The sequence below is a fragment of the Poromitra crassiceps genome (genome assembly GCF_964638095.1).
Source record: "Poromitra crassiceps genome assembly, chromosome: 30".
In the NCBI taxonomy this organism is placed as follows: Eukaryota; Metazoa; Chordata; class Actinopteri; order Beryciformes; family Melamphaidae; genus Poromitra; species Poromitra crassiceps.
The window spans coordinates 368585-381940 of NC_139652.1; the positions used below are offsets into that span (position 1 = coordinate 368585).

Here is a 13356-nt window from a genome sequence, read left to right on the forward strand (position 1 = left end):
GTGTTTCCTGGTTGGAAATTATGCGATCGATCGTATAGTATTCTGCACTCTACAGCAATCGGATTTTGATTGACAGGCAGCTGCATGTCTTCCCCCAACGGCGTTCAGGCACGGAAAGTCTTACAGGAACTGCGCACCGGACGGTTCCGGCCCACTTTCACCAGTGCACACTACCACCAGTTAACATTTTAAAGCTGGATACTCAGACACACAGGGCACACTACTACCACCAGTCAACATTTTAAAGCTGGATACTCAGACACACAGGGCACACTACCACCAGTCAACATTTTAAAGCTGGATACTCAGACACACAGGGCACACTACCACCAGTCAACATTTTAAAGCTAGATACTCAGACACACAGGGCACACTACTACCAGTCAACATTTTAAAGCTGGATACTCAGACACACAGGCCACACTACCACCAGTCAACATTTTAAAGCTGGATACTCAGACACACAGGCCACACTACCACCAGTCAACATTTTAAAGCTGGATACTCAGACACACAGGGCACACTAGCACCAGTCAACATTTTAAAGCTGGATACTCAGACACACAGGGCACACTACCACCAGCCAACATTTTAAAGCTGGATACTCAGACACACAGGGCACACTAGCACCAGCCAACATTTTAAAGCTGGATACTCAGACACACAGGGCACACTACCACCAGTCAACATTTTAAAGCTGGATACTCAGACACACAGGGCACACTACCACCAGTCAACATTTTAAAGCTGGATACTCAGACACACAGGGCACACTACTACCAGCCAACATTTTAAAGCTGGATACTCAGACACACAGGGCACACTACCACCAGTCAACATTTTAAAGCTGGATACTCAGACACACAGGGCACACTACCACCAGTCAACATTTTAAAGCTGGATACTCAGACACACAGGGCACACTACCAGTCAACATTTTATAAGGAACACACTGCAGCTGCGATACGGAGAGTAGGGCTGGGTGATATGGACCAAAAATTATATCTCAGTATTTTTAGGCTGAATGGAGATACAAAATATATTTCTCTGTATGTTCTACAAAGTGGGCTAAATTGTAGCCTAAGTGGAGGTGGGCTAAGATGTAAGTCAAAGCCACATGTGAGATGTCACAAGCACTTTTATTAAAACAAGACTGTGATCAAAATGAAATGCAAACACAGGGATCCTTCCCTGTCTGACTATTGGTGCTTTAAGTAGGTGAAGGCAAATAATAGAACTAGAGATGCACCGATTGCAATTTTTATTTTTTGACATGCTTTAATAGAAAATTAAGATTCATGTCACATTTCTTATCATTTGCATGAGGTAGGACGATCTCAGTCAAAAACATCTAAAAATAAAAGTGTTCCAGGTTACTGGACAGAGCTTTTCTTTTTTGTGTAAATACAATGAATATAAAACAACCAGTATATCCCACAGCTATCATGCATTTACTTTTCCAAAAGAAAAAAGGTGCAACAGAACAGGGGCTCCAGATGGAAAGTAGCCTATGGCTAAATCTGTTACAAACCATCTCTTCCCCTATGGGGTTTAATGCTTTTTTTGTATATGTCCCTTTGTCTTTGTCTTTATTTAAGATCTGATGACTGACAGTTTAACATACGCTTTATACTCAGGGAGGCTGAGGAAAAGAGGGGGGAGAGGAATGGGATAAATGTGTGTGCGTCGTGCAGTCTGACTTGGAGACTGTTATTGTTGGAGAAAAATATAAGTTCCATTGGCATTTCCTAATCAATAAGCTATACTGGACACAGGGCTCCATAGTAGCCTACCTTCACTTCGCCAAGCCGGCTGTGTTGCGCTGTGGCCGGGGAGAGAGAGGGGCCGGTGAGGTGAAACGAGCCGCTCAGACTGGAGTGGACTCCAGCCGAGCGGGACTCGGCAATGTACCCTGCTCCTCCGCGGCTTATTTTCAACTTGCATGTGTGACAAACTGTACAATTACCACAATGAGGAGGACATGCTGGCGTGTGTTTCCTTTTGGCTGCTTGTGGTGCGCGCACGTCACGTGAATGCATGCATCGTGCAGCTGCAGGTAATTGACCAAACAAAAAAAGGGGAAAGCCGCCGGGTGCACAGAATCGGCTATGTGGACTGGTCGAGGCCGATCAGCTGAAAATCTGCCATTTCCGGTCACGTGCCGATCGATCGGTGCATCCATAAATAGAACAGCTAGAACAGTCTGGCAAGTTCAGAAAAGTACCTCACTTTACTGTAAAGCAGCCTTTAGAAGCAGGAATAGACAACACTTAAGCCATATCATGATATTACGATATCTAGTCCATATTACGATATTACGGTAGGCCTATCCAAAATCTAAGAAGATATCTAGTAGGGATGGGCAATGAATTTCGAATTTTCGAATAATCATTTTATTATCAAGATCGACTTTTATTATTGACACGTTGAGTGCCATAGCCGAGATATCTCGTCTTACATAATCCAACGCTTGAGTGCCAGAGCCGAGATATCTCGTCTTACATAAAAAAAAAAAAATTTTGACGGTGGGACATCAATCAACAACTTTTACGTCTTCTATATCACTATTGGAGCAAGAGAATGTGTATAATCTATTTTACCGACCACTAAGTGGCGACAGTTCTCTCCAGACAGAGACAGAGACAAAGCCACAGCCACGGGACCCGTGGACCAAAAGCAGCCGCCTCCCGCGGAAATGGCTTGGCGATTTTACAGTCAGAAACGAACGAGCCTCATTCTCATACTGTAGGCGGGGACGCTTCGCGCTGCTGCGGTGGGGGGTTCCAGAAATGGACTGGGTGAGCAGCATAAAGCCTAGAGTCGCACGGGGGTTCATCGGGGCTCTCAAACCCAAGAGACAGTGAGACCTATCCACACTCGCTGCCAGGGAGAGTCGCTGCTCAAACTCCCAGCAGCAGAGCACTGCGCAGCACAGACGGAGGGAGGAGTTTGGAGACACACACACACTCTCTCTCTCTCTCTCTCTCTCTCTCTCTCTCTCTCTCTCGAGAGAGAGAGAGAGAGAGAGAGAGAGAGAGAGAGAGAGAGAGAGAGAGAGAGAGAGAGAGAGAGAGAGAGAGAGAGAGAGAGAGAGAGAGAGAGAGAGAGAGAGAGAGAGAGAGCTCAGCTCAACGGCTAATATCTACATAACTACTAACTCTGCAAACTAACTCTTTTAGACAGAGAAAGCACACATTCTATTAGTTATTTTTAGATGATTGGTGTTCACGAATTCTTAACAGAAAATAATCCTCGGCTCTTGTAAAATGAGCCAGAATCCTCAAAAAAAAAACTGGCACAACTTACCTACAGGATTGAAAAAATGGCTGGCACTCAATGTGTTGAAAGTCGAAAATTGTTTATTTATTTTTATTTATTATTTTTTATTTTTATCAGTGCCTGTCTCTTTAAGAATGACACATTTGTTCATGTGTTTTTATTTGACACTGGTGGTTACGTTTCGGGCAGCACGCCCTTCCTCAGACTGAGGTCTGAGGAAGGGCGTGCTGCCCGAAACGTAACCACCAGTGTCAAATAAAAACACCTAAACTGGAGCCTTTGCAGTGTGCGAGCTTTATTTATTTTCTGTATTATTCTTTGTTCATGTGACATTGCCGTAGGAGCTACGCACCAGAGCTGCACACTGGAGCAGAACGGCTCTGGGCCAGTGGCCAACCCCCCTGGCTTTCCTCTGATGACACGGAAGTGAAGTGAAAAGCTGTATTTCCTCAAATGGCCACTTGGGGGTCGGTGGCAGTAGGCATTCCCCCCATGTTAAAATGCCCGACTTTGTAACAGGATTAAACATCTTTCCAGTCGGGGGCAAAACACGGTTTTGGTCTATATACTGTAGCTAATTTTACCTTTTCATAACAACTGTAGGGGGGTAACTTTTTATATAACTCGCCCGTTTGGAGTAAAATAGATGATAGAAAAGGGGGTGATTGACAGATCGCCTGTCCAGTGATGACGCAGCTTGCCAATCACAGACCAATAGCAGGCGGAGCTGCGGCTCTGGGAAACCCCCATCTCACGTGAGCTGTGCAAGGACTCAACCCATTCCCTCCCACTCTGCTGACGAAAAATCAATATGGCGACGGCCAACGAATCAACTCCAAACGGGAGACCAAAATCAACGGGATAGCTCTGTCCCTATTTTTACGTCAGTGCTCTGGCCTTAGCTGACAGCAGCAGCACCCAGTAGCTCTAGACATGCTAGAAACGTAGTAGAAATGGTCTTAAACTGTCTATATTACAGCAACACTCAGCCACAAGGAAAAGGTTTCAAGGCTTGTTACTGCATGAAGAAAAGCTGATATTCTGTCTACTGTTCCCTGGGCCATCTCGGTGCTACGCTAATGCTAACATTAGCATAGGCTAATGTAGGCTCAGGTCTGGCTGCCTAGTAACGACAATAGAGTGCCAAAGTCACCCCCTCTCCCTCTCCATGGGATTTCATCTGCCATTAATTTTTCCAGATACCTTTTCTTCGTCGAATTTAGACAAAAAGTCAACTTTGGCCCAGCGAATTTCGAATAATGTTTTTGCTAGAAATGCCCATCCCTAAAATCTAGTAGGGATGCCGACGACTACTCGGTTAAACGTTTAAACGCCCACTCCCTCACTAGTCGGCACGAGAAATACTAGTCGGTTAAACAAAGAATTAAATGATCCTAATAATAAACAATGCGGGCGGGAGTTGTTGCGTGTTTACCAGTCACTACTGTAGCCCCTCCTCTAATGTCTGGATGTAAACAAAGCAGACATGTGTTAGTGGGAGGGCAGCAAGAACGGGTGGGAAAGGAGATGTCATCTCATAAAACCAGCGCAGTTTGGCAGTATTTTGATCCAGTAAATGAAAATATGGTTGTATGTAGGCTGTGTCAGATAAAACTGGCATATAACGTTAACCACTCTACCGAGATTCAGCACAGGCATGTGGACGCTATGGCATTGCTAATATAACGCAGTAGCCAGACAAGCTAACCCGTTAGCCACACAAGATAACGCAGCTCAGCTCATATGGCAATGAATGACTGCACAAGATGCTTCCACTCAAATTGTTGAACGCAAAGGCTTCCGAAAGTTACAGTAAATGGACTATATTTAGCCTGAATACACGGCGCTGGGGTGAGTTGTTTTCTGTTTTCTGATGTGCAATGTTCATAAACAGCACAAGATGTTGTGAATATTGACGATTATGACGAACATAATTCACAGTTTCAAATGGCTCTTAAATACAAACACTTTTTTCTTTTAGTTGTAACCTTATAGATTACATTGCGCTCAGTTTTGGCTGTTTTCTGAGTGTATTCTTACTTATACACTAGTCGACTAGTCGCCATTAAAATTTCAGTTTAAACGTTGGGAAAATTAGTCTTGCCTGTCCAGAACTAAGATAGACTGATACTGATAAGGACTTGCCTGTCCAGAACTAAGACAGACTGATACTGATAAGGACTTGCCTGTCCAGAACTAAGACAGACTGATACTGATAAGGACTTGTCTGTCCAGAACTAAGACAGACTTATACTGATAAGGACTTGCCTGTCCAGAACTAAGACAGACTGATACTGATAAGGACTTGCCTGTCAAGAACTAAGACAGACTGATACTGATAAGGACTTGCCTGTCCAGAACTAAGACAGACTGATACTGATAAGGACTTGCCTGTCCAGAACTAAGACGGACTGATACTGATAAGGACTTGCCTGTCCAGAACTAAGACGGACTGATACTGATAAGGACTTGCCTGTCCAGAACTAAGACAGACAAGGACTTGCCTGTCCGTATGCGAAGACAGTGGCGTTGTACCCCTCGAAGCAGCCCTCGATCAGCTTCTCCGTGCAGTTGGCATAGATGGCCTCCTGCTGGGAGTCCATGTCGAACACGTGGTCGTAGGTGAAGGCCTTGTCTTTGCCCAGGATGACCTGTGGCTCCCCGGGCATCACATATGTACAGATGTGGCATCCCTCGATCTTCTCCCTGGCCTGCTGAGGACGAATCCTGCAGCACACACACAGAGGGAGAGATCAGTAGTGTCATAATACAGTGCTGCAATTTACGATTATTTTCATTGTCGATTAATCTGGTCTATATAACGTCACTGATTGCTCCTTTAAATTGTATGTATAGGTAGGCTGCTTTTAAGGCATTAGTCACCTGCCATTGGCTATGTGCTATAGCCGACTTAATTGACTGACAGCAGCTGATGTCAATGCGTTGTCATTGGTATATATTTTCTGCTGTCTTCTTTTCTAGTCATTTGCCTGATGAAGACGCACTGCGCGGGTTGAAACGTTGTTGGTGTTGTAATCATCATCATTAAATATTTGGAGCTGCTCCAGTGTGCGGATAGTCACTTTTTCAATCCATATTGCAGAATTTCCCATAATTTGGCTGAAATTGACAAAATTAGGCCAAATTATCAAAATCAAAAGTAGACCTATTTATTGTACTGTAGTAACCTAAATAATTTTATAATTGTAAAATAGGCCTAGAGAGATGATTCAGTTTTCGATTGGGGTGTTTTGAGAGGGGGGTGGGTCTTGGGTGGGACCCTTAATTATGTCACCTCACAACTTGGTTTTCACTTTGAGAAACATGTGGAGGAGGCTGTCTAAGAGAGCCAAGTCAGCAAAGTAATATATATATATATATACAGTATATATATATATATATATACAGTATATATATATATATATAGAGAGAGAGAGAGAGAGAGAGAGAGAGAGAGAGAGAGAGAGAGAGAGAGAGCGAGCGAGATGATACTGTATATAAATATATATTTAGATATCTCGATCCTAACTGATCGATTGATATGGCCCTTATAGGGGTGAGTAGTTAATGACTGAATTTTCATTTTTGGCTGAAATTATCCTTTAAATATCTGAACTGGGCTTTTAGCTGATTCAGCCCACCATTTGGAAACACAAATGGTGTCAAAGTCAAAGTTCCTGCTGCTTTTGTATCAAAATATCATATGAATTACATGTACAACATGTACAACATTTTATTGTTTTTGTTATTAAACTACTGTGTACACCAGTGTTAGAAATGAACAGCAGCTTATGGCAAAAATGTATTGTAAAGTTTATAAAATGCCTGTGAAAAAAATAGGGGACAAAAACTGCACTGAATAATTAGCAGGGCCCTCCCCCCCCTCAAATATTCACACAATGAATCTACAGTACTGTCCACCATGGGTGACTGACTGTAATTAATCTACTGTCCACCATGTGTGACTGACTGTAGGGACATGTCAATGAATCTACTGTCCTCCATGTGTGACTGACTGTAGGGACATGTCAATTAATCTACTGTCCACCATGTGTGACTGACTGTAGGGACATGTCAATGAATCTACTGTCCTCCATGTGTGACTGACTGTAGGGACATGTCAATTAATCTACTGTCCACCATGTGTGACTGACTGTAGGGACATGTCAATGAATCTACTGTCCACCATGTGTGACTGACTGTAGGGACATGTCAATGAATCTACTGTCCACCATGTGTGACTGACTGTAGGGACATGTCAATGAATCTACTGTCCTCCATGTGTGACTGACTGTAGGGACATGTCAATTAATCTACTGTCCACCATGTGTGACTGACTGTAGGGACATGTCAATGAATCTACTGTCCACCATGTGTGACTGACTGTAGGGACATGTCAATGAATCTACTGTCCACCATGTGTGACTGACTGTAGGGACATGTCAATGAATCTACTGTCCTCCATGTGTGACTGACTGTAGGGACATGTCAATTAATCTACTGTCCACCATGTGTGACTGACTGTAGGGACATGTCAATGAATCTACTGTCCTCCATGTGTGACTGACTGTAGGGACATGTCAATTAATCTACTGTCCACCAGGTGTGACTGACTGTAGGGACATGTCAATGAATCTACTGTCCACCATGTGTGACTGACTGTAGGGACATGTCAATTAATCTATTGTCCACCATGTGTGACTGACTGTAGGGACATGTCAATGAATCTACTGTCCACCATGTGTGACTGACTGTAGGGACATGTCAATGAATCTACTGTCCTCCATGTGTGACTGACTGTAGGGACATGTCAATGAATCTACTGTCCACCATGTGTGACTGTAATTAATCTGTCCACCATGCATGACTGTAGGGACATGGACATGTCAATGAATCTACTGTCCACCATGTGTGACTGACTGTAGGGACATCTCAATGAATCTACTGTCCTCCATGTGTGACTGACTGTAGGGACATGTCAATGAATCTACTGGCCACCATGTGTGACTGACTGTAGGGACATGTCAATGAATCTACTGTCCTCCATCTGTGACTGACTGTAGGGACATGTCAATGAATCTACTGTCCACCATGTGTGACTGACTGTAGGGACATGTCAATTAATCTATTGTCCACCATGTTTGACTGACTGTAGGGACATGTCAATTAATCTACTGTCCACCATGTTTGACTGACTGTAGGGACATGTCAATTAATCTATTGTCCACCATGTTTGACTGACTGTAGGGACATGTCAATTAATCTACTGTCCACCATGTTTGACTGACTGTAGGGACATGTCAATTAATCTATTGTCCACCATGTGTGACTGACTGTAGGGACATCTCAATGAATCTATTGTCCACCATGTGTGACTGACTGTAGGCGACTCATCATGGCAGCCAATGACTGAGCATTCTGAGAGAGAATTTTTTTTGGGATCAGGAAACAATCGAGCATGCAGTCTGAAGCAGGGGGAAATGTTGGCACCACGCTAGAGGAAAATTCCAACCCCACACACACCTCCACACCAAATAGGGCTACAAAATAAAACAACCAATATGGTAAAAAAAAAAAAAAGAGGGGTGGAAGATCAATCAATTTAAATAAATAAATTATATTTATATAGCGCCAACTCATAACAAGAGTTATCTCAAGGTGCTGGTTGGGGACAGAGAGTCTTTCTGTAAGGTCTGCCATCAGATTCCAGCAGTATGACAGTAGTGTGAGATAATAAAACACATCTTAGTGGTACAAATTGAGGGTTTATTTGCAGACATACAATGAAAATGTAATATTATGGACCAACATACCCCTAACAGGAAGGGGGAGTGAGGAAAAATAACATCTGAAAAAAGTGAATTGCTTCTGGATGTGTACAAACATTAAGTTGGAAAAAAAAGGTATACCGTATAAAATTTGTATTGAAAACTAAAAAAGGGATATATTGCTTTAAGCAATTTTATGTTAAATGTTCCCATCAAACCATTCAACTGCAATGTTAGTGTTTTTTCTTGCTTGAATTCAGAGATGACATAGAGAGCCAAAGTCCCTCCCCTTCCGGTCGGTCCCTATGCAAAGCAGCCATGAGAAAAATATGAATGGTGGTGATGAATAACGAGAGACAATAATTTTTTGATCCCGTTTGAATTGTGTCATGAGGTACACACATACAGTACGATGTTTGTTCATTTAAAAGATAACTTTGCAAGTCAAGAAAGTCGCAGTGTGTGGTAAAACTGTTGCAGTATAAGTTATAAGTCAGAAAGAGCACACACAACAAAATAAGTGACGTCTCTCCCACCAGGTCATGTTGATGTTGGTGTACTGTCTGTGTGACGTATATTGTGCGAGACGAGAGATGTAGTTGATTGATCGCAACGTTACGTTTCAGTTTTACAACAAACTGCGACATTCTCGACATGCAAAGTTATCTGTTAAATTGGCAACATTTGCCGGTTTTCCTCCCACAACTGACAGAGTCAACGCATGACTCTGACCCAATACTTTGGCCTATAAACCTGCCAGCTGGGTTAATATGTAATGTGTGTGTGTGTGTGTGTGTGTGTGTGTGTGTGTGTGTGTGTGTGTGTGTGTGTGTGTGTGTGTGTGTGTGTGTGTGTGTGTGTGTGTGTGTGTGTGTGTGTGTGTGCCTGTCAAAGCTCAAATGCTGAATGTCAGCAATGCCTCCTTGAATGCTGGCCAACTGAAGCCTGGCTGTGGATTAACACTAGTTTGGTGTGGATGTGATGGGGAGGAGAGAGAGAGACCAATGTGGGACTAAACACAGCAATGTGTGACTGGATCCTGGACTTTCTGACGGACCTGCCGCCAGGTGGTGAGAGTGGGCAACCTCACCTCCCAACGGCACAGTGGTGGAAAGGGTGGACAGCTTCAAGTACCTGGGAGTCAACATCCACCAGGAGCTGACATGGGCCAGCCCCACCGCCACTGTTGTCAAAAAAGCCCAACAGCGACTACTACACGGGGCGGCTGGGCTTTAGCTTTAGCTCAGGAGGTAGAGCGGGTCGGCCAATGATGCAAGGGTTGGCGGTTCGATCCCCGCTCCCTCCCAGCTGCTGTCGTTGTGTCCTTGGGCAAGACACTTAACCCTCCTTGCTCCCAATGGTGTGTAGGCACCCTGCGTGGCAGCCTGCCGCCATCGGTGTATGAATGGGTGAATGTAGACTATCTACTCATTGTAAAGCGCTTTGGATAAAAGCGCTATATAAATGCAGACCATTTACCATTTACCATTTACCATTTACACGGACTCAGGCGCCTGAAGAAATTTGGGCTAAGGCCAAAAATCCTCACAGACTTCTACACCATTGAAAGCCTGCTGACTGGCTGCTTCACCACCTGGTACGGGAACTGTACCACCATGGACCGCAGGGCGCTAAGAAGAGTGAGGTGCGCGGCCCAGCACGTAACAGGATGTGAGCTGCCAGAACTGCAGGAACTGTACAACCAGCGGTGCCTCAGGAGGTCCCTGAAGATCATCAAAGACACAAACCACCCCCACAACAGCCTGTTCTCCCTGTTACCCTCAGGGAGGAGATACAGGGTCCCAAAAGCACGGACAAATCGCTTGAGGGACAGTTTCTTCGCGCAGGCCACGAGACTCCTTAACATATACAAATAGTGTAGTAGCTGTACTGTACTGTACTGTAGCTGCTACCATTATGTATGTCTAATGTTTAATTGTATGTTTAATTAGGTATATGCTATTTGCACCTGTGCAAACAGAATGTTAATTATGTTTAATTATGTTTAAAGTATGTCCATGCCATGTGCACCTATGTGCAGTGAATATGTCACTGTCTTTGACTTGTCTTATTCCTTTACTGCCTTATTGCTTGTTGCTTCTCTTGTTTTCCTGCACCTATATGCCCTGTTATTTTGCACTATGTTGTAACGGAGTCTACAGCACAATAATTTCACACGTGATACTTGTACTACGGAGTAACAATAAAAATCTTGAATCTTGAATCTTGAGAGTAGAGTCTGTAGGGAGTGACAGTGAGCATGTATTTGACGGGGGAGAGAGAGAGTCTGTAGGGAGTGACAGTGCTAAAAGGAGAAATTGTGCAGTAGGCTAGCAGCTCTAAAGTCAAATGGAAAGTCATCTTAAATTATATGCAGCTAAGTGGTAGTTTTGTGTTGGAGATTGGTAAATTTTACAGGAACTAAGACACAAAATAACATACTGTTTTGAACTACCAGGAACTACCTTCCCTGTTTCCTTAAGGAGTGATTGTGCTGGGCGATGGAAAGCTGTTGGTTGCTCAAGTCTGTGTCCCAGATGTCAGACTTTCCTCACCAGCACATGACGGCAGCATATTACTTATGGTCAAAACATGACATTCAATTCAACTTTATTCCAGACACTTAGGAAGGTCCATAGAGGAAACATAGCACATTACAATACAATACAAAACATAGAAAAAATGTAAAAACAACAAACCTTGACATCAAGATTACATAGTCACAATACATAGAGGCTCTTTCACCAATGTCGCCACATGATGGAGTTGAACCTGGTGTTACTTTTGACAGGACTAATTAAGGCCACAATAACACTGTTCATCGAGTCATCTAAAAACGACACATAAATCTGTACATGAGGTTACTTAAAAGTGCTTTAAATGTAGGTATACCTACACTGACAAACAGCTGGCTGGCACTGTGCCATCTAGGGACACGTAACAACAGTCGTAGAGCATCATTATAAGCCACGTTTAGTCTTTGCATGCTGCTTTTCCTGTAGCTGCCCCACAGGTGAGCAGTATACAGTGGCGTACAGTACGCTCTGAACTAGGGCTGGGTATTGGTTCAAATTTCAAGAATCGATTCGATTCCGATTCACAAGGTTCCAAATCGATTAATCCCGATTCGATTCGATTCGATTCGATTCCGATTCGATTAATTTCAATATCGATTTGGTTAGTGATACTAAAACATGTTTTTTTAGCTGTAACCTGAATTACATGACTGTCCAGTTATCTAACACAGGGGTTCCCGACCTTTTTTGCGCCAAGGACCGGTAGATACATGGGGAAAAAAGTTGCGGACCGGTTGTCAATTTTAATGGTTTTAGTTACACATATATTTACTCACCAGGTGGTGACAAAGGGTAAATAACAGACTTTTCATCTGTCAATAAAGACACTTTCATAATTATGCACAGTGATTTGATTTCAGCCTATATAATTTCTAAAAGTAGATATTAATGATCAAACATTTCCATTTATGTAGCCTACAGTATTTATGTTTTTGTTTCAACTACAAACATAAACGTCAACTTGAAACTGTTTCAACTACCACACACAGCCTATAATAGTATAGCCTATGTTAAAATAAATAAATAAAACAAATAAATAAATAATCGATCTCTGGACATATGAATCGATATCAAAGGATTAAAATAAAAATCTTTAAAAAAAAAAATTTTAACCCAGCCCTACTCTGAACAGTGAGGCTTTCACATCTGAAGTACACATAGGAAATTTACAAATCAACATGTTTGCTAGGGGTGTCAAAATTAATCGTATAATTGATGCATCGCGATACGGACGTGTGAATCGAATCGAATCGTTGACAGATGAATCGTTGAATAGTTTATGTTTAAATTTCTGTTGAGATTCAGATTTTAAAGCACTTTCTAAGTAAAAAAGGGACTTGATATTTATCTGACTGCTTGTATTAATTGATGAAAAAGTAGCCATGTGCAGTAATAATACAGAAAATTGAGGATTTGATACTTGGAGCTGTAATACTTTGAGCTGTATGGAGATGCATCGTCGAATCGAATCGTTGACAGATGAATCGTAATCGAATCGAATCGCCCTAATGTTTGCCTGTGCGTATAGTTTACAACACTGTCTCTGAAGATCTTTATCATCAGAATCAACATGTTTGGGGGGCACGGTGGCTCAGTGGTAGAGCTGTCGCCTCACAGTCAGAAGGTCCTGAGTTCGATTCTCGCCTGGGACACTGTGGGCGCTGTGGTTGTGTTCCCCCCCATATCTTCAGTGCCTACTGCCCAGGTGGGGTATCTCGTCGTAAGGGCCTTTC

General features: G+C 43.0%; 1 pseudogene across 1 annotated transcript in view; it reads right to left on the minus strand.

Moving 5' to 3' along the window:
- Nucleotides 1-3601: 3601 nt before the first annotated feature.
- LOC310800637 (kinesin-like protein KIF21A pseudogene) overlaps nt 3602-13356 on the minus strand; it is a 47561-nt pseudogene continuing 37806 nt past the window's right edge. Inside the window, exons 2-3 of the transcript XR_014554002.1 lie at nt 5784-6006; nt 3602-3691 (exon numbers count right to left, since the gene is read on the minus strand). The product of XR_014554002.1 is annotated as a kinesin-like protein KIF21A pseudogene (transcript). The remainder of the gene's footprint in view (nt 3692-5783; nt 6007-13356) is intronic.